The 22120-nt window shown below is 40.2% G+C and overlaps 1 protein-coding gene across 4 annotated transcripts in view; it reads left to right on the top strand.

Annotated features, from left to right (window-relative positions):
- The first annotated feature begins 6648 nt into the window (after positions 1 to 6648).
- Positions 6649 to 22120, top strand: part of CNOT2 (CCR4-NOT transcription complex subunit 2) — an 85924-nt gene continuing 70452 nt past the window's right edge. Inside the window, exon 1 of one of the 4 annotated variants that reach the window (XM_054631373.2) lies at positions 6649 to 6861. The gene's annotated coding sequence lies outside the window, so the exon portion shown is untranslated. Of the gene's footprint in view, positions 6862 to 7342; positions 7476 to 7621; positions 7775 to 17524; positions 17546 to 22120 lie in introns of those variants that run through there. The other 3 variants (XM_054631371.2, XM_077178830.1, XM_077178832.1) reach the window with 3 other exon arrangements.

Raw genomic sequence — 22120 nt, 5'->3', positions numbered from 1 at the left:
ACTGAGGAAGCAGCAAACTGCCTTGATTAGTTGATCTCCATGTGCAGAACAACTCTTGCTCTCAGGTGTGAGCAGTTCTTCCTCTAAGACTACTGAAAATGATGAGCAGGATTGGAGTGGGAAGAAGTGTGAGAGGTTCAAATATTTGTGCATGCAATATTTACAGCTGAATTTCTGTATCATGAGATTTCACAAATAGCTTGGCTTCATGGTAAATGAAAGTCCGAATTTATGGTCCTGAATAGGACCAGAATAGGGAATCATGGTGGTATCCAAGGTATCTGGGACAGATTTATAAAACACCAGCATCCAATCAACTGCAGCAAAACTCAGACCTAGGAAACTTTTGGAGGGTTCTGAGATGCAATGTGCACATATTTATATATCTGCACATTGAGCAGTGTAACAAAGGTGAATAAGAGGTCAAAAGTAGCTGCTATTGCTCCATTAGAGAACACTATAATCCCTGACACAGTATGTTGCCCAGCTGGAAAAGCTCAGTCACAGTCCTGTGGTGGTAATGACTAGTGGAGTTTCCCAGAAATGCCAGGGTTTGGGTTTATGTAAGCCAGAGCAGAACACAATACAATTCAATGTGCTGGTTGCAGACAGAGATCAGCTTTGATGCAGGAAATTCCTTCTCTCATTAGCCTAGCAAGATGTTGCTGGTTGAATTGGTTAAGGAGGTAAGCAACAGGCAGCAGTCCCTTGGGGTCTTCTGTAGCTTCATGCTCACAGCTCACCTGAACAGGGCAGGGGTCATGGGCTCATCGTGCTGCCCAGTGGGACAGTGATACTGGAGTCCTCTGGCTTCTGGTGGGATGGCAGACTATCATCAGCTGCTGTAGTGAGAGTTCATTTGTTGTGCTCATTAACACTTATTTAGAGGAGAGCACATTTTTGGAAATAGGCCTGACTGTCAATCTTGAAAAACTGTCAAAAAGCAAGAACTAGAATTCAGCACTTTCCAGCCCCCCAGGCTGTTCCCTTCCCCAGTCAAGACCTGTCATAAGGGAAACTAATCATTCTTTTGCCTTATATACTGTGATGGCTTTCCTCAGGCTGCTGGTTATATATTTGCCCATCATTTTTGAAAAAACTGTGGCATTAACTCTTTATTCCCAGCTTAATTTTAATTATAATCATCCTTAACACTTAAGTTTATGTTTCTTTCAATAGACAGTGCAGCTTGATGGAGAGAACGTCCTATGTGGCTCATGTTCATTGTAACTACAACAGTTAGTCACATGGAAAAGTCATGCCAAGGAGACCCCAACACCTGAAATAAAACATTGCCTGTCTTTTGACATGATCACAAATGATGTTCCTTAGGCCTCAGTACTGGAGCCAGTTCTGTTTAAAATCTTTATTAATGGTCTGAAAGAGGGAATTCAATGTACTTGCAGTAAGTTTACAGATGACAGAGTTGGGTGGGAGTACTGATCTGCTGGAGGGCATGAAGGCTCTGCAGAGGGACCTGGACAAGCTGGATCAATGGGCCAAGGCCAGTTGTAGGAGATTCAACAAAGCAAAGTGCCGGGTCCTGCACCTGGGTCACAACAACCCCATGCAGTGCTACGGGCTGGGAGCAGAGAGGCTGGAAAACTGGTCATCAGAAAAGGTCCTGGATCAAGAGCTGGCTGAACATGAGCCAGTGTGTGCCTGGATGGCCAAGAAGGCCAGTGGCATCCTGGCCTGTATCAGCAATAATGAGGCCAGTGGGACCAGGGCAGTGATTGTCCCCTGTATTTGGCACTGGTGAAGACACACCCTGAATCCTGTGCTCAGTTCTTGGCCCCTCACTGCAAGAAGGACCTTAAGGCTCTAGAGCATGTCTAGAGACGGGCAACAGAGCTGGTGGAGGGTTTGGAGCACAAGTCTGATAAGCAGCAGTTGATAGAGCTGGGGTTGTTTAACCTGGATAAAAGGCAGCTTAAGAAGACCTCACTCCTCTCTACAACTGCCTGGAAGGAGTTTGTAGCCAGATGGGGATTGGTCTCTTCTCTCAAGTAACATGCACCAGCACAAGAGGAAATGGCCTTGAGTTGCAACAAGGGAGGTTTAGATGGGGTATTATGAAAAATTTCTTTGCTGAAAATCCAGTCAGGCATTGCCCAGGGAAAATGATGGCATTATTGTCCATGGAAGTGTCCAAAGAATGTGAGAAGATGGCACTTGGGGACACAGGTTAGAGATGAACCTGGAAGTACTGGGTTAACAATCAGACTTTCTGATCTTAAAGGTCTTTTCCAACTTAAGCAATTCTATGATTCCATGATTCAATTGTTTCAAAAGAGAAACAGCACTTCTGACCAGGCAGCTCTCCAATGACCACCAGCTGACTGCAATCTTGAGAACTAACATAAGAAGGGTTTCTCTTTCCCCACTGCCATAACTCCCATCTCTTTGGGGATAATGTTGTTCAGGAATGTCAATCAGCACCTACTCTGGCACTGGCTTGTGTCTCTAATGCTTCTCTCCCCTGGAAAACATATTTCCATCTGCATCACTATTCTTCTCTGTCTGAACAGACACTTGAAACTGCTATCTCTAATTCTTGATTTATCCTCTCATTTACTAGCACTCTGGCAGACTTCTTAGTTGCTATACAGCAATGTGAAGCATCTTATTTTGGGAAAATGCTACATTTTATCTCCTCTTTGGGGTCATATTACTTTCCAGAATTGGCAGACTTCTTTTTAAATTTGGTATTTTTTTTCCCCCTGATACTCTGTTATAATTAGCACTAAATCAGACATTGAAGGCACTGGAGCAGAAGGCTGAGAAAGGGTTCCCTGGTAGTAAAAATATGAAAGACTGAGATAAAGATACTTCTGCTCCCAATATTCCCTCCTGGAAACTACAAATCCAGCAGATGAGAAGCCATCTGTGTGGATACCTTGTGATGCATTTTAACGCTAAAATAGTAATTGAGCTGCACTTCTAGGGCTTCCCTTGCCAGCAGCCATCCCTGGAAATCCCCTGTAGGAGTGAAAGGATAGATAAGGACAGTGCCATGGAAACAGCTGATCCTTCCCTTACCTTTCCTAAATACAACTGGAAACTAATTTGCAAAAGTCAAACTAACTAACCAAATATGCACAAATCTAAATATTTTGTGCTTGATTTCAGTGTAATAGTTAAGAACTATGAGCAAACACACTAAGAAAATGTGAGGTCTCAGCACTTTTATTCTTGAAAAAAAAAGTGCTGTCAACACCTCTCTGTGGTGAGATCTCTAGATTTGGTGTACATTTTGACATACCTTTATCCTTCTGTTATAGAAATATTTAAAAAAATCAAATAGGCTATAATAATGAAAAAAATCTGCCACGTTCTTCTAGGGCAATGATTAATGCAGTGCAGTGCTGTAACTCTACAACCTTCCAAAGAAAGCGACGGAGAGACTTTTGAACATCATTAAGTAAGAAAGACATTAGGGAGAAGCTGCAGCTTCAAAGTCATGAGTCTCACACTCACATTTGTAAGCCCAGCAGAAAACAGAAACCTCTGCCTTCTGCCAAAGCAGTATTTCACTGTTTTAGCTGATCAAACACACTTTGCAATTCAAGTTGTTTCTTCCAAGGGACTTAATCTGTAATCTGGGAAAGAAAAATACAACCTTGTTTCACCACTGCTGAAAAGCTGCCAACTCTTGCTCTAGGTGATTGCACTGTATTTGTTTTTCCTGAAAATATGGTGACAATACATAGGCAGAGAAAGAAAGACCCCTGCTGCATTCCAATTAACTTTTTTGTTCTATTTAAAAATTGCTTATAAGGTTGCTAATTTACCATGTTCTGCCTCCACTCATAACTGAGGATGGTGATCTTACTATGATTAATTTAATTTCATGTTTTGGAGAAGTGGAACAGCCTAACCCTGCCCTACACATACTCTGGGCAATTTCTCCCACTTCTGGGACTGCATTGCCCACATCTGTTGGTGATACTTTGAGTTGCTGAGCACTGACAAACTCTCTGGAGCTAAGCCTCATAAAAACTGCAGAGAATTCCCAATGAACCCTGAGATCCATAAAGCATTTGGGCATTCTAAGCACACCTGACTCTCTTGATGACCTCTTCCCAAACTTTCCAGCAAAGTGCTGTAGATTTTTAGCCTTCTGTAGGTATTAGCAGAAGCATTGGCCAAGAAGTCCACAGGGCTGGCAGACAAGTGTTGTGAGTGCTTCAGAACACACACATTCAGGGCCCAGCTCTCAGGAACTTCAGGTGGAAGGCTGTGTCAATGGCACCACGTGGATTGTGGTGCCAGGACAGTTGTAATCCTGCTTTCTAGTTCCTTCACCTGTGCTGCTACAGACAAAAGTTTTCAGATTGACTCCTACAGGCATTCTTACACTGATTGAAGATGGATGTGTATCAGTCTAGCCTGTGAAATAAGTCAATAGTAAGAGACCATTGATTAAATGAGAATAAAAATAACAGATGCATATCAGTTTGTAGACAAAGACTTAAAAAAGGAGGTAAAACGGTACCATACATGGTTCAAAATGGATTAGGACTGTCCACACAAATTAGCAGTCCTAGTGTTAAATGAGCTCAGGGCACTTCTTTAATTAAGCAGATGCAACTGTGGGAAACAGCCTCACCTTTGTAGCAAAATGTACTGAGTCAAGACTAAAAGCAGCAAATGTATGAATATATACTTGACAATACACCTTCTTTAATGGTGGCCTTGGATGTTATTTTAACACATTAAAACACTAAATGCTTTCACTTTCTTTAAGAAAACAAAAGAGGAAGTAGAATACACAGCTACTACAGCTTAAGTAATGAACTTCCTCAACAAAACACAGACTTAGGCAGAAGGACAGGTTAGATTTTTTCAATTAACAGAATTTAAATCACAATTTACACACATTGTGAGTGCTGGTTAGGTTGTTTATACTAAGCTAACCAGTCTAACACAAGATAACACACTTTTTTCCCCATTACTAGCTCTGTTGAGCTATTCAAGCTTCTTGTCCTATGAATGCTAATTAATTTGCATGTAAACTAACTTTGCAATGAACAAAGAGATCAGTCCATGTAGATGCAATGACAATATCAGGTTCTTAGTTTACTTGCATCATATTGCTGGGTATCGTCTTAAATCACTTCTCTTTGGGAAAATGGAATGAAAATTAGCTTTTAAAAAAAGAAACTCAGATCACTAAAGTGTGAAATGAAATATAATGAAGCAAAATGTTTATAAACAGATATAAAAGAATCGGACTATCTAAACACTTATTTAATAACACTGAAGGTTAATTACATTGATTGTATTTTTCAGTCTAAAAGTACTGCTTTTATATTTGATTTGTAGTAAAAGAGGAAATGTTTGATTTTTCAGACTGAACAACAAAAGTGGTCCAGAAGTTCATACTGTAAACAGCATGTCACTTTTGGTACTGTCTAATCGTTTGATTCTAGCAAATGCATGAATTTGTCACAAAGGAAAGATTTATGATTGGAATAATAAAATGCAATGCTTTCCTGGATGGTGTATATACACATTCATTTCAATGACACAGCAGCCATGCTCATCACACAGCTAAAGCTGGTGGCATTAAGAAACTGGTCTCTTGGCTTAAAAGGAAGACTGCTCTTTTATCTTCAAAACATATTTATGTTGACAGACATGTTACTGTAGTACCTTTATCTATAAAATATTAGTGTTATGTAACCTGCTGAATTCTTCAGTAATTCTAAATTCAATTTGGAGGTTCAAAATCAAACCCGAGAAGAAAGCACATGTGTGAAACTATTGAAAGAAACATGCTATTTCTGCTCATCTCTTTGCTTGAAGTTTTGAACTTTACGATGATTTTACAACCAAACTAAGGTGTCAGTGCCATTGGGTTTTTTTTGATGGAGCAGAGCAGCCAGTTCACAATGATGTTGGCCATCATCCTGTAAACACTTATGCACAGGCTTAGCTTTTATACCATTGACAGTTTCATTGAATTCAAGGGGATTATTTGCATGAGTGTTTTGTGCATCAGCTCTTGCTGTATTCAAGCCACTGCTATAACACATGTTTTGAGGGTCGATAAATTAAAAATCCACTTGGGTCATCTTGTAAATGCTTTTCCACTTTATTAACACACTAAGTGGATACTTGGACCTGTCTCTCCACTGCGATCACACGCAGAGGAAACAGGAACTTTGACACAATTTACCCCATCCTCGGGTCGTTCCTGACCTAAAACCTCCCCAGGATGACAGAGAGGCCAGGCCGCTCCTTCTGCCCTCTGCGATCCAAAGGGAATTGACAGAGCAGGGCCACGGGGGCCGGGACGCCCCCTCTGGAAGCTGGGGCGCTTCCCACGGGAGCGCGTCCACCCGGGGTAGGTCTGCACAGGCAGCCGTGGGGAGGATCGGGGAACCCCGCTGCGCCCTGACCCTGCTCAGCCCCACGGCCCGCTCTGGCCCGGCGCTCCAGGCCTGCGCGCCGCCCTCTCCCCTCAGAGAACGAGATCTGAGCCGGGCGCGCCCCCGGCCAGCAGCGTCTCAGCGGGGCCGGCGGAGAGCGGCAGCATCCGGCAGCCCCGCGGCCTGCGGGCCCTGCCCCCAGCACTGGGCCGCGAATCCCGCGGGAGGCGGAGGGAGCGCAGCCGAGGGAGCCTCGCTGCTCCTTCCTCCTCCCCTTCCTCCCCGTTCCCCTCAGCCCCTCCGCAGGGCCGGGCCGTTGCGGGCGGTGCGGCGGCGCTGCCCCCGCCCCTCGGCGCTGGCGGCCGGGACGAGCGGCGGCGGGGTCACGGCGGCGGCCGGGTCAGAGGGTAAAGGTTGCTCCCCCAGCATCCTCCGTGCTGGATACTCAGCCATCTTGGATTCGCGGGACAAGAAAATTCATGCGGTGAGTCCGGCCCCGGCCGCCCCTCCCCGGCCCCGCTGCCGACCCGGGCCTCGCCGCCGTCCCGGCCGCGGCCCGATGTGCGAGGCCCGGGCGGCGGCGCGGCCCTCGGCGGGGCTCGGTGGACCTGGGGCCGCCCCACCGGGTTTCCGTTTGCTTTTGTCTCCGAGGGGGAGCGGGGGGGACGCGCGGCGCCCGAGCCGGGGGCGCAGCCGCAGGCCCGGCCCGGCCTGCCGCCCCCTTCCCTCCTCCGCGGCCGCGGGCGGCGGCGGCCCCCGGGCGCCGCTCCGGAGCCGGGCGAGGCCGCGGCCCGGCGGTGTTTGGGCCCCGCATCCCTGCGGCCGCCGTTGGCAGCTCGCCCTGCGGCCCGCTCGGCCCGCCCGGCCCGCCCGAACGGCTTCTTCCCGCCGTCGCCCCGCCGGCTGCTCCCAGGCCTCCTCCGTCCCTCCGAGCCCGGCCCCGCGGGGCTGCACGGCCGCCCGGCCCCCGCCCGCCGCCTTCCCCGGGCCCGGCGCCGGGGCAGCGGAACCTGCCGCCCACGGCCGGGGCTGCGGCGGCCCCGCGCTCCGCCGAGCGGCCGTGCGGCCTGCACCGCGGGCCCCGGGCGGAGAAAGGGGGTGAGACGGGGGTGCTGCTGGCTGGGTTTCGGCTGAAAAATTATTTTCTTTTTTCTTTTCTTCTTTTTTTTTTTTTTTTTTCTGCCTGCGCCTGTTTCACTCTCCTCCTGGCGGTGGTTAAGGTGGTGTGTAAACAGGTTCTGGCTTTCCCTCGGACGTGTTTGTAAAACAAACTTGAAAGGGATAGAGCGCGGTCGCCGGAGGAAGGAATCAGCCTTCCCCTGCCCGCCTGGGAGGCGATGACAAGCTCTGGCGTGAATCTGACCCGTGCTGGGAGAGGAGGTGGCACTGGGTGACAGGTTAGGGATAAGAGGGGGACAGTAGGGCGGTGGGGAAAGATGCAAGTGTCAGAGTTAGCAGTTTGGTTATCGTATGTATGCTCCTGGTGAAAACAAGGTACCAACTAATGGGTATTCTCGGTTTTAGGGTGGGTTTTTGTTGGTGAAGTTACAAGTAACTTTGCTTTGGAGGCTCTGCAGTGTGGGAAAATTAAAATAGGCTTGTGTAAGGTGGTATTTGCTTCTGCTGCTTATTCAAACCTCACACAAGCATGTTTAATTTCTGCTGTCTCTTTTGTCAGGGAAAAAGTTGTTTCCAACTTTGCACTGTTTTATCCCCAGGGGAGGAGAAGAACTTTCGGTGTATCTTTTATAAATATATATGTTTGCGTGACTTGAGTTTGTGAAAGAGACACTCCTGTGTGCCCAAACACCAGCAGCATCTGGTGCTGGTGACTGGCTGCTAGTCTTAACTCTTCTGCTGGGGAAAAATAGATGATCAAACCTGTTGTCATATCTGCTATTGGAAAACCTTATGTTTTGGGAAACTTGGATTTGTTTCAAACTGTTAAAACTTGTGAAGACCTGCAAGAGCAAAGTAATTGTAGAAATTTATATTGCAAAGGTGTCTTCTTTTGGATCTGGAAGAATTGTTGTGTATGTGTTGATGTACTTTAAGCTCTCTTAAAATGACACATTAATAGAACATGGCTCACAGGATCAAGTTTTGTGAACTTGAACATGATGTATCTGTCCCATACCTTTTTTCCCCTCTTCTTTTTTTCCCCCACTTCCACTGTTCTTTATGTTGAGTATTTAGCTGGTATGCTAAACTTCAAGGTGTTGACTGCTTCTGATTTTAGAAAGGGATTTGAATACTCACTTATCAAGAGCTGACTGACTTGACTTGCAAGTGTATTTCCGTTTCATTTTCAGGAAGCTGTTGATAAAGCTAAGAGCATAGTAGTAGATAAACCTTGTCTACACATCTCTTCTAGAAACTTAATATTGCTGTCAAAGTAGTCATTGTTATTGCAACCTACTTGTGTGTCAGTTCTATCAAGAAATGAAAGAAAAGCCCTTGGCTAAAACTGAAAATAAAGAAACCCCAGAAATTTATATTAAAAAAAAGATTTGAATTCTCTTTAACAGAATCTACTTTTAGATAATTGTCATTTAGTGGAAAAAATAGGACAGTTAGTGTGTCCTGAAGTTTGATGCTAAAAAATTTCCCCATAAGTGTCTGTTTCCACCTGAAAATTTTGGTCTTTCCCTCAGTCACTTCATATGAAAATTGTGTGTGCTCGCAGTGGACCGACAGATCTCAGAAAGTATTTCTGGTTTATTTTTATATTTGTAAGTGCATTTCTGTCTGGATAGAGATTAGCTTTGAAATCAGGAACATTATTGCTTTTTAAGTATTTGTTGTAGCTTTCTTAAAAATTACCCTAATATTCACGTTAATGCAAGGTCTGTAGTGTTGTAATTGCTAAGTTGTAACCTCATTATGGTTTTAAAGGGGCCTTGTGTCATAACTTTGTTTATTCAAACATATCTTCCACCTTCATCTTTTTATGAACTCAGGAAGTGAACAGAACTTAAAAATGCACCATAATTGAATTAAAACAGAGGTTTCTGTCACCTGGCTTTCTGACTTTATCTGGAAGCTAAAGCAAATATTGAATGGCTTGTTTTCCTATGAGGTAGTATAGAAAGTGCACCAAGTACAGAATTTTGTTCAAAAGAAAGTAGACCCCTGTATCTAACTTTTAAAATGATGTCTTGTCTTAAAGCTATAATTTGCTTGAATAAAAGGCACCTTAAAAATGTGTTATTAAAAAGAAAAAAAAAGAAAAATTCCTAAATTCATGGCAGAGTATTTGCCACATTTCTTGTACATGTTTAAAAATGTTAGCTTAAATAGAAAGCCCTATACCAGTTTCTATAGAAGTACAGTACCTTAGGAAGTCAAATCAGTATTTTTACAACAGATTTAAATGATTGCTCTGTAAATGATCCAGTTTTTCTCATTTAAAATTACTCTTAATACAGTGTGTATGTAAATTTCAAGGATTGACAAAAGCATAGAAGTTGAAGTTAGGTTAAATTTGCTTTATCTGAGCTTTTGAGACACAAATAAGTAAAAAAAAGTATGTGAGCATTCTGCTATACAGCAGAAATCCGCTAATATATTTACTTTAAATTTATGTCTCAGTTGCACTGCACTGAACAATTCAATATAACTTGTTTCAGTTGTCTTTCCTGAGTAGAATTGGCCTTTTTTTCCCCCCCCCCCTTTTTTTTTTTTCTTTCTAGATATGCTTTAGCACATAGGTGCTATGTTTGTGTGTGTCCTGTTGGTCTCCTGACCCAAGTTCCTGGAAAAGAACACCTGAGCATATGAACACCTGAAATTTGTGTGTGGTCTCCTTGACTTAAAAGCACCTGCTTACATGCTGATGGTTAACTTTGTGCATGAGTTTTCAGGATGGATGGTGTATTTTGACAACTAACTATGCTTTTATTGAGCATTATAATAGCATAGGAAGAATTGTGTCAAATGAAAATACTGCACAGTAGGCTATTTTAAATTGTCCTTGTGGAATTATTTTGGTTTTGGAGCAGGTGTGTATATACCAAGCATGGTCTGTGCTAATCAACAAGAGATTCTTATGTAGGATTGAAAATATTTTTGTGTTTGTGTGCAAAAATGAAGAAAAAACCTAACAAAAAACCCAAAAACCCAGCCATAAAATGTTCATATTGCTTATAATATATATTTTATCTTTCATTTTTAATACTCTAATAAAATAGAATATTTTTGTTGTGGTGGTGTGCACTAGCTCATCTTCTGCTCTGGTTGTGTAATAGGCTCCAAGTCAAGGTGTAAGTGGTTCTTGTCCAAAGGGGTTACTGAGAACCCTTAATTTGTCTTGCTGTAGCACTGGTTATCAGTAGCATTACAGAAAAGTGTGCATTATTTTTTTCCCCCTGTCTTGGTTACTCTGCCATCTGATTGCTTTTTGCAGTGCTAATATGTATAATTTCACAACTCTACGTTTCCTAGGAGGATTCCTTTCAAATTATGCTGGTAGGTTAAAATTTTATTATAATGAAGACTTTTTTTCATACACTATCTCTCTCTTGTTAAATGGAAATGTAAGAGTTGTTAATCAAAAATTCAGTAATAAGTAAACCATTTTTTCTTCCTGTTTGTCTTTTGATTTGGGATAATTTATAGGGTGATATTTTTTAAGTATTAGTTTTCACCCCATGTCACTTGGGATTTTTTTCCTTTTTTTTTTTTTTTTTTTTTTAGTTTATTGAACTTCAGAAGCATTTTTAAAATCCTGCTTTCAGATTTTTTATGTGCTTGAGATCGATCAATTATGTTTGAAAATAGTTTGCTGTGGTCAAGTTATTCATCAAAAGGTGTAGTTTATTAAACTGAAAACTGGTATAAAAGGCTGCTGTATTTGTGGTACATAAAATGGAAACTCTTGCTTTGCACTGCTGTTGCTGAGCAGACAGTAATCCAGTGGGCTGAGTTGGACCATGCTTTCTGTGTGAGTTACCTACTGAAGTGGTGGGTTACTCTGGGTAAGTCATTTAACCAATTCATAGCCAAGTTCTAGTCTGCAGTAAGAGGATAAGGATTTCCTATGTTTCACTTGCCTGGTTCAGGACTTCTGTGGAGCCACATGCCAGTAGCAGTTAGTACATATGGTTAGCAAAAACAATGTTAACCCCCCCAAAATGGCCCTGTACCAAGTTCAGTAGGTGGCAGTTGTCTGGTTTGTCCTTACGTGTTTCAGAATGGCATTGCCATTTTCATTGCAATCTAAATATGTGTGCATTTGGAAACAATAGCAGGGAGTTTTTATGCACCAAAAAGAGGCAAGAGTTGGACTTATTATGGCCAACTATTTTTAATTTTAAAATGTTAACATTTACATTTGTAGGCAATGTCTTGGCAAGCAAGTTTTTCTAAAGCTGTCTTTGTAACACAGACAATGATAATGTGATATCATATATTATCTTTTCTGTAAAAGGGTTGTCGGAAAATGCCTGTCGTGGTGTAAAATGAGCAACTAATGCTTGTGTCAGTGAACTCTGTACTTGTCTTACTGTCTATATGACTGAGTTTTTGCTTTGAGCTTCACTGGAATAGTATTTTTCCCCTTCCAGCTTATGAAAACCTTGCATTGTTTGGGGTAGAATGACTATTCCTTGTAAGCATTTTTTATTTGAATCATGAAAACTATTCTTGCAAAGGAAATGTTGCCAGAGAATTATAATGGTGGAAAAAATGTCTGCCAGTCTTCCTTCTGTTGCTCTGCTGTGCAGGGGACTTGTTTGGGTATATGCTTGAAGTCTTTTACCATTCAATAGTGATGAGGTTTGTGAGAAAGTACTTGTTGCATATAAATATTTATTTTTTGAAAAAGTTATAAAACAGGAAAATAGCTGTGAAGCACGTATTTTATGTAATGACCAAGTAAGCTAAAAAACGTATAGAAGAATGTCATCTCTTGAATATTTGTACCATGTATTGTTATGTGGAGAAGTGGGAATCTGAAAGGTTTTCAAATAGAAATCAGCTGTAAGCAATGTCAACTTTTGAAAGACTGACAAGATGATGAGCAATTCTGAATGTTGAAGTACCTTGTAATACTGTGTCCACCTGTAAAACTGCTTGACTCAAAAAATCTTTTTAATGAGATGTTTGATTATTTATTGCAGTGCTGGTACTGGTCTTGATACTTTTCCTAACGTGTCAATAAGCACTATCATAAAGTAGAAAGGTACCTTATGTTGAAATCTTAATTTGTTGACTTATTTTCTGGATGTGGATGCACATTTCCAGTAAGATGAAATTGATCAAGATCAGCATTACACATGAGAGTAAGTCAGTATGACTTTTTATTTCACGGTGGAAGTCAAAGTAAATTCCGGAATTCAGGTTCCTTTGCTACTGTGGTATGGAGTTAATTTTTGGTTTTGTTTTTTTTTTTTTTTTTTGCTTGTTTGGGGTTTTTTGGATTTTCTCTTGTGTGCATTTTGTGTTTTGTTTTTGGAAATTTCAGGATGATATGTTTTGGACAATAAATACATGTTTTGTTTCCCCCAATTTCCTGGAAGTTTAATTAGGCAAGAACAAAAATGCTGTGAAAATTTCTTGCAAGAATAAATTTAGTTTTCAGAAGTTTGGTGCTCTTTTGAGCTAAGCTTAGGTCAGTGTACGTTGTGAATACCGGCAGTATATGGTTGATGGCAAGTAGTATTTTCATTGGGATTAGTATTTTAATTAGGAATTGCAAACTCTCAATATTAGCTGTGGTCCTAATCTTTTATTGTCTCTGAAAGACATATAACTAGTTTAAATGATTTTTTTTAAGCAACTGGCAGTTCTTTTACAGTCCACAGGGTAGATTCAATTTTACACTAGTCTGAATTAGATGTTATAGCAAGAGTTCAGCAAGTCTTGAAAACTGGGATGGCCAAGCGTAGGTTGGTAACCAGGAGTGACTCACTAAGAGTAGGCATCTTTAACTTCTCCTTAACAATGTACTCCAGTGTCCAGCTGCTGGCCTTTTCTATACTAATGAATACCTGCATCTGCTGAGTCCAGTTATTAAAGCAAAACCATTTTGAGCAGTGTATTTTAAAACTTAGTAGACTAAAGGTACTTCACAGGCCCTTGTGTTAATGTACTTAGGAGAGGGCCTGGAGAGGAGTAACAGAGGCTGCAAATCAGTAAACTGTTGGTGATAGTAAATGAATAAACTGTTGATAGTAGAATGTGCTTCATGGATTAATTTATGTTTGTAAGAAACATAAAAATATAAAATAAGTCATATATATATAGATTATCCAACTTTGGGTTAACTCAAAAGTTAAGCATTTAACTGAATTTATATAAATATGCTTCGATGTGGAAACAGAACTCAGAAGGAGAAATTAAGATTGGAAATATGGTCCTACAGACCTCATAAAATTGTGTCTAGGTGAAGGAAGGAATTTCAGATTTGTGCAACTTCTTGTAAAAGCAATAGTCAGACATGACCTACAGGTATGTATTTGCTAGGATGGCAGCTGGTTAAGCATCCTGTAAACACAGGCAGACTTTGAGTGTCCGCACCACAATTCTTTCCCTGAAGTGGGGGGAAAGTCACAAAGAGATGTGGAAAAGAGGGAAGTTGAGGGTTATCGTGGTTCAAGTATTAAGAAGCAGAACAAATCTTTAAGAAACTAAATTTTATTAATTCTCCTACTCATAGCAAAGGTCTTTATGATTAGTAGGACTTTTGTGTTTTGGTTTGTTTTTTGTTTATCTACTGAATGTAAGTTAAACTTTATAGTCTCAGATGGTTCAGTATTTTTGGGACTGTCAGGAGAGAGCTTCAGTCTGAATCGAACCTAACATTCAGCTCCAGCTGAGCAATTGTTCTTTGTGCCTATTGATGCAACTGTCCATGGCTCTGCAACAGATTCCAGTGCAGTACTTAATTTTGTAATGTGCTTCTAAAAATAAGTGCATAGTCTTATGTAACACATCTTGTATTGTTAGCACCTAGAGGCTTCATCCCCACTGGTATGAAGTGGAACACATCCTACATGATTTTTGATTGTGGGTATTTACATCTGAAATACTTTCTCTGTCAGTGTCTATGGGCAAAGAGTAGCTTTGTTTTAGGAATGACTACTAGTTTTAGGAATATCAGGTACCTTGTTTGCATGGTGAAGTATGTTTCTCCTCTGCATAATTGAGCAAAACAACAGTTGGAAAGGTACTACATAGTTCAGCAGACATTTGTTTCCCTAAAGAAACTCTCTGGATTCCTGCTTATGGGTATGTGCACCTTCTCAGTGTTCTCACTTTATTTGGCTCTGCACTACAACTGTAAGAGTTCTGAAAGTCTGTGGATGCTGCAGACATGAAAATGAGATGTTAATCATATTAATGCAGCTTTGAGGGCAAACTCAAAATCTTGAAAAGAAGGGTGACATTTATGATCAAATTACACTATTCTGTTAGGTTTTGTACAACTCTTGCTGTAGTCTTAGCAATGTTTTGATCTCTTTAATGTGGCTTTTCTCATGCTTTTTGAATTCAGGCTGCAAATAACATATTAACTTAGATGATAAAATGCATCATGTCTTGCTGATAGGATGACACCTGTACAGAACAAACTTGTCATATGTAAATAAGGGACAGAAATCAAATTTATCAAGAGTTACAGCTTTATCTGAGTAACTTGGTTCTCATTTTTCACCGCTGCTTGAAGCAGGTGCTATGCTTTTATGTTAGAGGCACAGCTGAAATTTCAGAGTAGAGGATTGAAAGTTCATCTCAAAGTCTGCGGCCAAAACAGAGGCAACCATTCTTTATTCTCTTAGTGTCCCTCTAAAAGTTAATTTTCTGTAGTGCTGTTTACTGACATCCCAAATGCTTCACTGTACAAAATCTTTCTCTTTCCCTGAGAGGTCTGGTACTTCAGTGAAGAATGAATTCGAAGGGATCTGAAGAAATAGATTTTGTAAAACTAAACAAACAGGTAATCTCTTGATTAGGTTGCATCTTTAACAATAAGTGAGATGTTTGTAGATGCTTTTAATAATTGTTTTATCTGAACAATTAAAATTATTTCATTTTCTAGCAATATCTAGGCCATAACTTGGTGCTGGGAAGCACTGTCAGCCCTCAGACTTCTTTTTATCAACCATGGAGGTAAAATCTGGAATGACTGAAAATGTAAAGCTTGGTATTTACGACACCAGAGGTTACCCTTGGCAAAGTATGGGTTGCCTTTGTCTATCCTAACAAAGGCCAAACAGCACATATACAGGTAGATGTGTGCCATTTCTACATGTGTGGGTTTTGTTCTTCGTATGGAAAGGCTGAGACTGTGCCTGGGCCCCCGTGGAGCAGGCATGCACCTCTGATAGGCAGGGAGAAGGTGGACAAGGGAGGGAAGCATTGCAGAGAGGAGGAGCCTCTGGTGTGCAGACCATGCTGTGTTCTTCTGTCCCTGGTCTGTCAGCCCAGACCTAGCCTGTCATTAATACTGTGCTTGTAGAGAAGAAATGCAGTATTGTTATAGCAAATATGTTCTGTTCTGTCTGGTATTATTTCCTCTTTTTCTTGAGTAGGTGTCCAGGGAGCCAAATGCGAGAATAATGTGTTGGTTTGTATTTCAGCATTTTTGTGCCCAGACCTTTTTTTTTTTAAGTGTGTATCCCAGAGTTTGCTCACCACAGCTGTCTGTCATCTGTTTGTTCACTGGTAAGAGAAGACTGCTAACATGAAGTAGGTCCTGCACTGAGCCTTCTTGGCCTGATTTGAGTAGGGCTGTGTCAGGAAAATATTGGTTTCACCAGGTTCATAGGAGGTTGTTGAGTGAGAGGAGTTTAATGAAAAGAATGTGCCATTTATTTTGGTGTGGAAAGTCAGTACACACTTTAAACAGTAAAGTTTTACTTAATTGTCCTGTTAATATAAATTCTATTTGTGAAATTAGTGTGTTTATCCCTCACTCATCATATAACTTACTATTTATTAAAAGCTTCAGAGTTTTGTGGAAGATGGCATAACCTCCCTTTCCTGTCTAATTAAGCAAAACTTTGAAGTTTTATGTGAGGTTTATTCAATATCTACCTTTTTGACTTGCAGCTTATAGAATGAATGGATGGTCTATTTTATTGATTAATACACGGTCAGAATGAGCTCACATCCCTGTAATGTTGCTCTTGCCATGGCATGCTATAAAATTGTGTGGGTATGTTTTGATCCTTCTGAGATAGGAATATTTTGGCAGTGAACATGTTTTCTGTGAAAACTCATAGTCACTAATAATTGTAGTGACACTCTAAAGTATCTGTGACTGTTTTTACTGGAAAAGAAAAAAGTGCATAAGACCACAGAGAATGACAGATTTTGCTTAGAAGGTAAGCTTCTGAAATTGTTATGCATGAAGACCATTCAAAATAATTCAGTTGTCAGTGTTAAACTAATACTGAAACAAGAAAAAAAGTGAAAATAGTCTTGCTTAATCCGTTGCCCTCATGCTTTGTAGCGTCAAACCCAGAAGACATGTCAAATTTTGCCTTGGTTTGCAATAGAAAGTTCCCTTTCCTGGTGTGTTTCTTGTGTATGAATACAACTGGCACAGTTCTGCCCACAGCATAATGCTTTCTTTTCTTTTTTTCTCTTATTTTCCTCTCAGAGGTGAGATTCCAGTGGTGGTAAGGATATGGGTGGTAAGGGTGCTATCTTAAAACAAGATAGTTGCTAATAGAATGGGTCCCACAGCAAGGCCTTGTCATTCCTGGGAAATGTTGCCAGGTCCTGCTCCTGACAGCAGTCTGACTTCTGTGGAAACTGCCAAACTGGTAAAGTAAAATGGGCAAAAAATCAGAATTATAAATGGCAAGATTACTAATGAAAATGTGTCCCTTGAGTAAGAGTGGGACTCCTAGTGATACCTTGTAATTACACATCTGTTACGAGAATCTAATCTAAATTTGAGGTTTGAAGTGATAGAAATCTATGCAACACTGCTGATATGGTCGTATTCTTCACTTATTGATTCTTTAATATAAAATATTCTTTAAAATCTTAACTATTACAAGTTTAAAATTTTTTTCGTTTAGTGTGAGAAGCTTTGAGTTGGGTTAGCACATAAACCTGGAGAGGAGCAGCTCTGTTCCATCAAGTCATGAAGGCTTTCCAATGTTAATATAGGCATGTTACGCTGAGAACTAAAGTTTTGTCTGGAGACAGGGGTTTAGGTAAGTGCAAGACAATCCAGGTAGCCTTTTTTATCTCCTGTACTCCCAGAATGCCTCTCTTTTTTTGCCTTAGGTACTCTTATGGTTTGTTGGTTTGTTTTTGTTTGGGTTTTTTTTGTGCTTTTCTTACTCTTTCATCAGTTCTTTTTGCTGCGTTTCATTTCTTCTCCTGCAATTTAAGATTGAAAAGTGATGTTTTGAACCTCATTGTTCTTCCTGATGCTTAGATTTTGTCTTGCAATGTCAGACTTGTGTAATTTTCAGTTCATAAACTGAGAGGGATATAGGTCACTGTTTAAATGAGCGTTTGAAGTTTTCTTGCAAACAAACCCCTCCCTCAGTACATAAACCCCTGCTTCAGTGGCCATTAAAATTGCAAACTCAAGGGAGTCTGAATTCAAGGAATGCTGGAATGAAGGCTTTCTTTCCCATCTTAACTCAGGTTCCATATACATGTCACTGTTACACAGTTTTTTTGATCAAATAATGTTTTCCCCAGAGCACTCTGGTCTCATTGGTTAGAGAGGTTTCATGGTGTTCTCACACTGAAGTTTTTCTTTTTTAATTCCGTTTTTCAGATCATGATATCCAAAATTATAGGCAAATACAGGATTAATGTTTTCTCTCCAATTTCTTCATTATAGTTTCATGGAAGTGCTTTATAATATGTTTTTGAAAAATTACATTTTTATATTGCCTCACTGAAATGACAACCATGCATTACAAATAGAGAAACTGAGACACTGGCTTAGGATTTCATAACATAAATACCTTCATTTAATTTGCAGCTGTGAATAGTTAATGCTTCTCCATAGACTCGTGAAATATTTCAAGCAGAAGGCACTTGTAAAAATCTGTGTGTGGCTCCCTCAGCATTGTTAAAAAAAAAAAGAAATACAAACCTTTATGGACAGACATAAAATTGGTTTACATATGTGGCATTTAAACATCTTAGCTAGACATGTTTTCTCTCTATAGTTTCTGTGTCATTAATTAGAAGAGGATAGAAGGAGATCTTGACAGTGGTTACTGGTCCATTGAACAAAATAATGGGAAAATCCAGAAGGGATGGGTCCAGGATCTGAGGCTCTGCATGCTATATTGTCTGAGTCTTTGGGGCTCTCTGCCTACCCATCAGCACCTTACACATCTGTCTTTTTCTTTCTGCAATTTCTTTTTCTGTTCCTGTTCTGAACTCCAATTCCTCTTCTGGTTTCCTCCTCCCTTGTGTTCTAGCTATTCTCCTGATAGCACCCAACTGGTATTTAAGACAATGCCAAGCATTTCTCAGTCCGAGGATGGCAGCTCCTTAGCTGTCTCATGGCTGAGCTTGCATCCACACCATGGCCCAGCAGTCCTGTGCACGAAGGGGAAATGTGTTGTAGATCAGCAGAGAGCCTGCCCAGTCTCAGTGTAGCACGTGAGCACGGCCATGCAGAGCCTTGCAGCTGAAGTGGATTTGAGCAGCTCTTCTTTGTGGTGGTACACAGTGGTTTCCTAAGACAAGAACGTACTAAACTAGTCACTGTTGCACAGCATTCAAGTACTAGACCATCCCAACAAAATAGATTTTTAAAATGTTTTCAGTTGGAGGGGGGTATTTTTCTGTTGAAAAACACTGAACTATCTTAGCTGCTCTAAAAAAGAATAAATTTGATCAGTTTTGCCCGAAAGATGGTTAAAGGTTGTGTTTTGTCCTAAAAGGCTTATGCATTCTGTAGTTGGGGTAAATGAAAGAATATGGGGTCTTAATGACTACTGCATACAATATTACTGCCTGTGCTTTCTGTAACAATATAAGTTGGTCTTAATTTAGTAAGACAGAATCAGTATGTTTTCATAGTTTTTTCTTCTTCCAAAGTAGTGCATTTGAAGGCACTTTTAAACAAGGTCCAGATTAAAGTGCATTTCATGTGCATGCAATTTATTGTGCTGTTCTGAACATGAAGCATAAGAAGAATTGTAGAAAATGTTATGAAAATTCCTTAGTTTAGAAATGCTGACTTAAACTTCAAATTACAGGATTTTGTTCAGAAATCCCAACTTTAAAATACAGAGTTTTCAAAGGGGACTATCTGCCCAAGATTTCTTTCGAAAATGGCTCAGGAGTTAAATGCTTAGAAAAAGTATTTTTGTGCTCTTGATTTTTTTTTTAAATTTTCTTTTCTGAAATAAGGTGTCACTTTAGGAGATAAGTTGTGTCTGTAGGAAGATTTTGATATTTTTAGAAATTGATTGGAAAGCAGTTAGCTGTAACTTCATGGTTAAGGAATGACTACCACTTTGTTGTAAATGAAGGTACTTTCTGTGTAAGGGTATAGGAGGATTATGTCATGAGAAATAGGGTGAAGCAATTAAAAGTTAAACTGTTACAAGAGGAGTGGATGTTTTCAGGTGAGGTGAAGATTTTAGTTTTATTTGGTGTGTTCACCTGCATTAAAACTATTGTGAAAATAGTAAAGATGTTTATTTAAGGAATATATGACTCATTTTCTCCACTTTGTGTTTTACAAGTGAGACTTAATACCCAGACTCAGCTGTAAGTCTTTGAGTGTCAGCTGTAAGATCCAGATTTATCCCACATATCTTTCTCCACTTTGTTTTATTGCTATTGAGTCTTCTGACTTCAGCTGGCTAATATGTAGGCATGTAGGCCTCTGCAAGTCCAGGTAAAGATGTAGTAGACAAGAGCTTGAGTATCCTTGAAAGTGCATGCATACAGCAGAAGTGGGCATTTGCTCTGTGATTGAATGTGCATAACTGGAAGAGTACCTGTGTTAGGGCAATGTGTACAACAGGTCACAGGGACATTGTAAATGATGCTGTACCATTGTCCTCTTCAGACTGTGCTTGTGGCAATACACTGATACCCAGGCTTTATGTTGTGCAGATATGCTGCAAATAATAATTGGGGATTTTCACTAGGATGGACTTAAATGTGTGAGTTGCTGAACTTCCTCTTTTTATGCTTCAATTTCCAGATAGGGATATTTTTTCCTTATTATGCAGGTCTTGTTTTCTGCGTGTAACCCAAGGTTTTGGTAAAAATCTTCCCGTATAGATAGGGAGTAGAGCTGCTAGGCGTGTGCTAAAGCATAAGAACCTGAATAAACCTGGTATAGGTGTAGCAATTACAGTATAATAATGATTGAGAAACCTTTGGATAATCTTTAAAAAACCCACAAAAACCCAAAACCAAACGCCATGCAACAGTGTACAGTCAGTAGGATCCCTGTGGGATTATGCATTTTTTGAAGACTGCCTCTATGTGCCTGTGTGAGTAGTGATTATGAAGATTTCAAATGGGAGTATGGTTAGCATATTGTCCTGTTAGGGATCAGTTCTGGACTCACATTTTCTTCTCTGCCACTCTGTCCTCCCTGTGTTGTGGTCCTTGTCCTTCTTGGTGAAGGGCCTGTATTGAATTATGGTTTGTTTACCGGCTCTTCACAGACTGCTTACTGCCTGCTTTTTAGGCACAGTGCCCCTGGAATCTTTCCTCTTCAAACTTCTTTGTCTGACAAAGTCAGAGTTTGTACTTCAGAAAATTTATTTAGATTCTTTTGGTCGAGAGATGTGATAATTTTTTTGATGTATAATTTTATAAGGATGTACAGTGTTGCTTTTGCTGTCTCAGTGTGTGCTTCTCCTTTCAGATGCATGTATAAATGATTACCAGTTCTGACTAAAAAATGTGTATAAGTTACGGTTTCATGTGGATTTTTTTTCTTTCTAATGAATCAGAACAGCATAAATGGGATTAGGAGTAGAACATTCATAATAAAAAGTTTGCAATATGTAATTTTTGCTCAACGACTCAGTGTCCTCTCTAATTGTGCACTTCTCTTGAGATCTGTTATGAAAAGGTCCCTACTGGGCCACCATGCTGACAGTATGAAGTTAACTCAAGGTACAGACTTTGCTTGTAAAAACCTCCTTAAAATGTGAGCTGTAGTACTTGCCACCAGTCTGTCCTAACAAAGTTCAAAATCAGGCTACATTTTTCTCCAGCTTTTTCAATGCTTTTTTATTGTATTTTTTTTCAAGTATGTAATGTACTCAAGAATCACTGAGTTTTACCAGTGTTAATTTATCTTTCTGGTGTTTTTGTTCTTTAAAATGTCTATTAGGCTTTCTAGCTGTAAAAATACGCTTGATACTGATGGGCTTACATAAACTGGTGGACTTGCTTATAAAAAATTACTTTAATTATTTTTTTTTTAAGAGTTCTGGATAATTAAGAAATGCAATGGAAAAATACTTTTTTCTGTAAAGAGACAGATGCATAAATGGTTAAGGGAGCATCCATGAGGGTAGCAGACATACATTGCTCCCATGTACGTCATGTAACTGACACATGTTAATTATGGTGTGCTTCAAAAGAGTAAAACATTGACACAATTTCTTTCATTTGGGCTTTTACCTAACTAAACCAATTAGAAAAGATCATGACACTCTTTCATACTTCATTTAAAACTTTTAACTTATGTTTCATGTGGTTTTGAAAATTCTCAAAGGATCAGTTCTTTTAAAAGGCAAATTTTCTGTTTTATTTCGTGTCAGCCTTGCTGGATT

Source organism: Agelaius phoeniceus, chromosome 5 (assembly GCF_051311805.1).
Source record: "Agelaius phoeniceus isolate bAgePho1 chromosome 5, bAgePho1.hap1, whole genome shotgun sequence".
Taxonomy (NCBI): Eukaryota; Metazoa; Chordata; class Aves; order Passeriformes; family Icteridae; genus Agelaius; species Agelaius phoeniceus.
The sequence above is the reverse complement of the archived record's forward strand: the minus strand, read 5'-3'. Positions and strand labels throughout refer to the sequence as shown.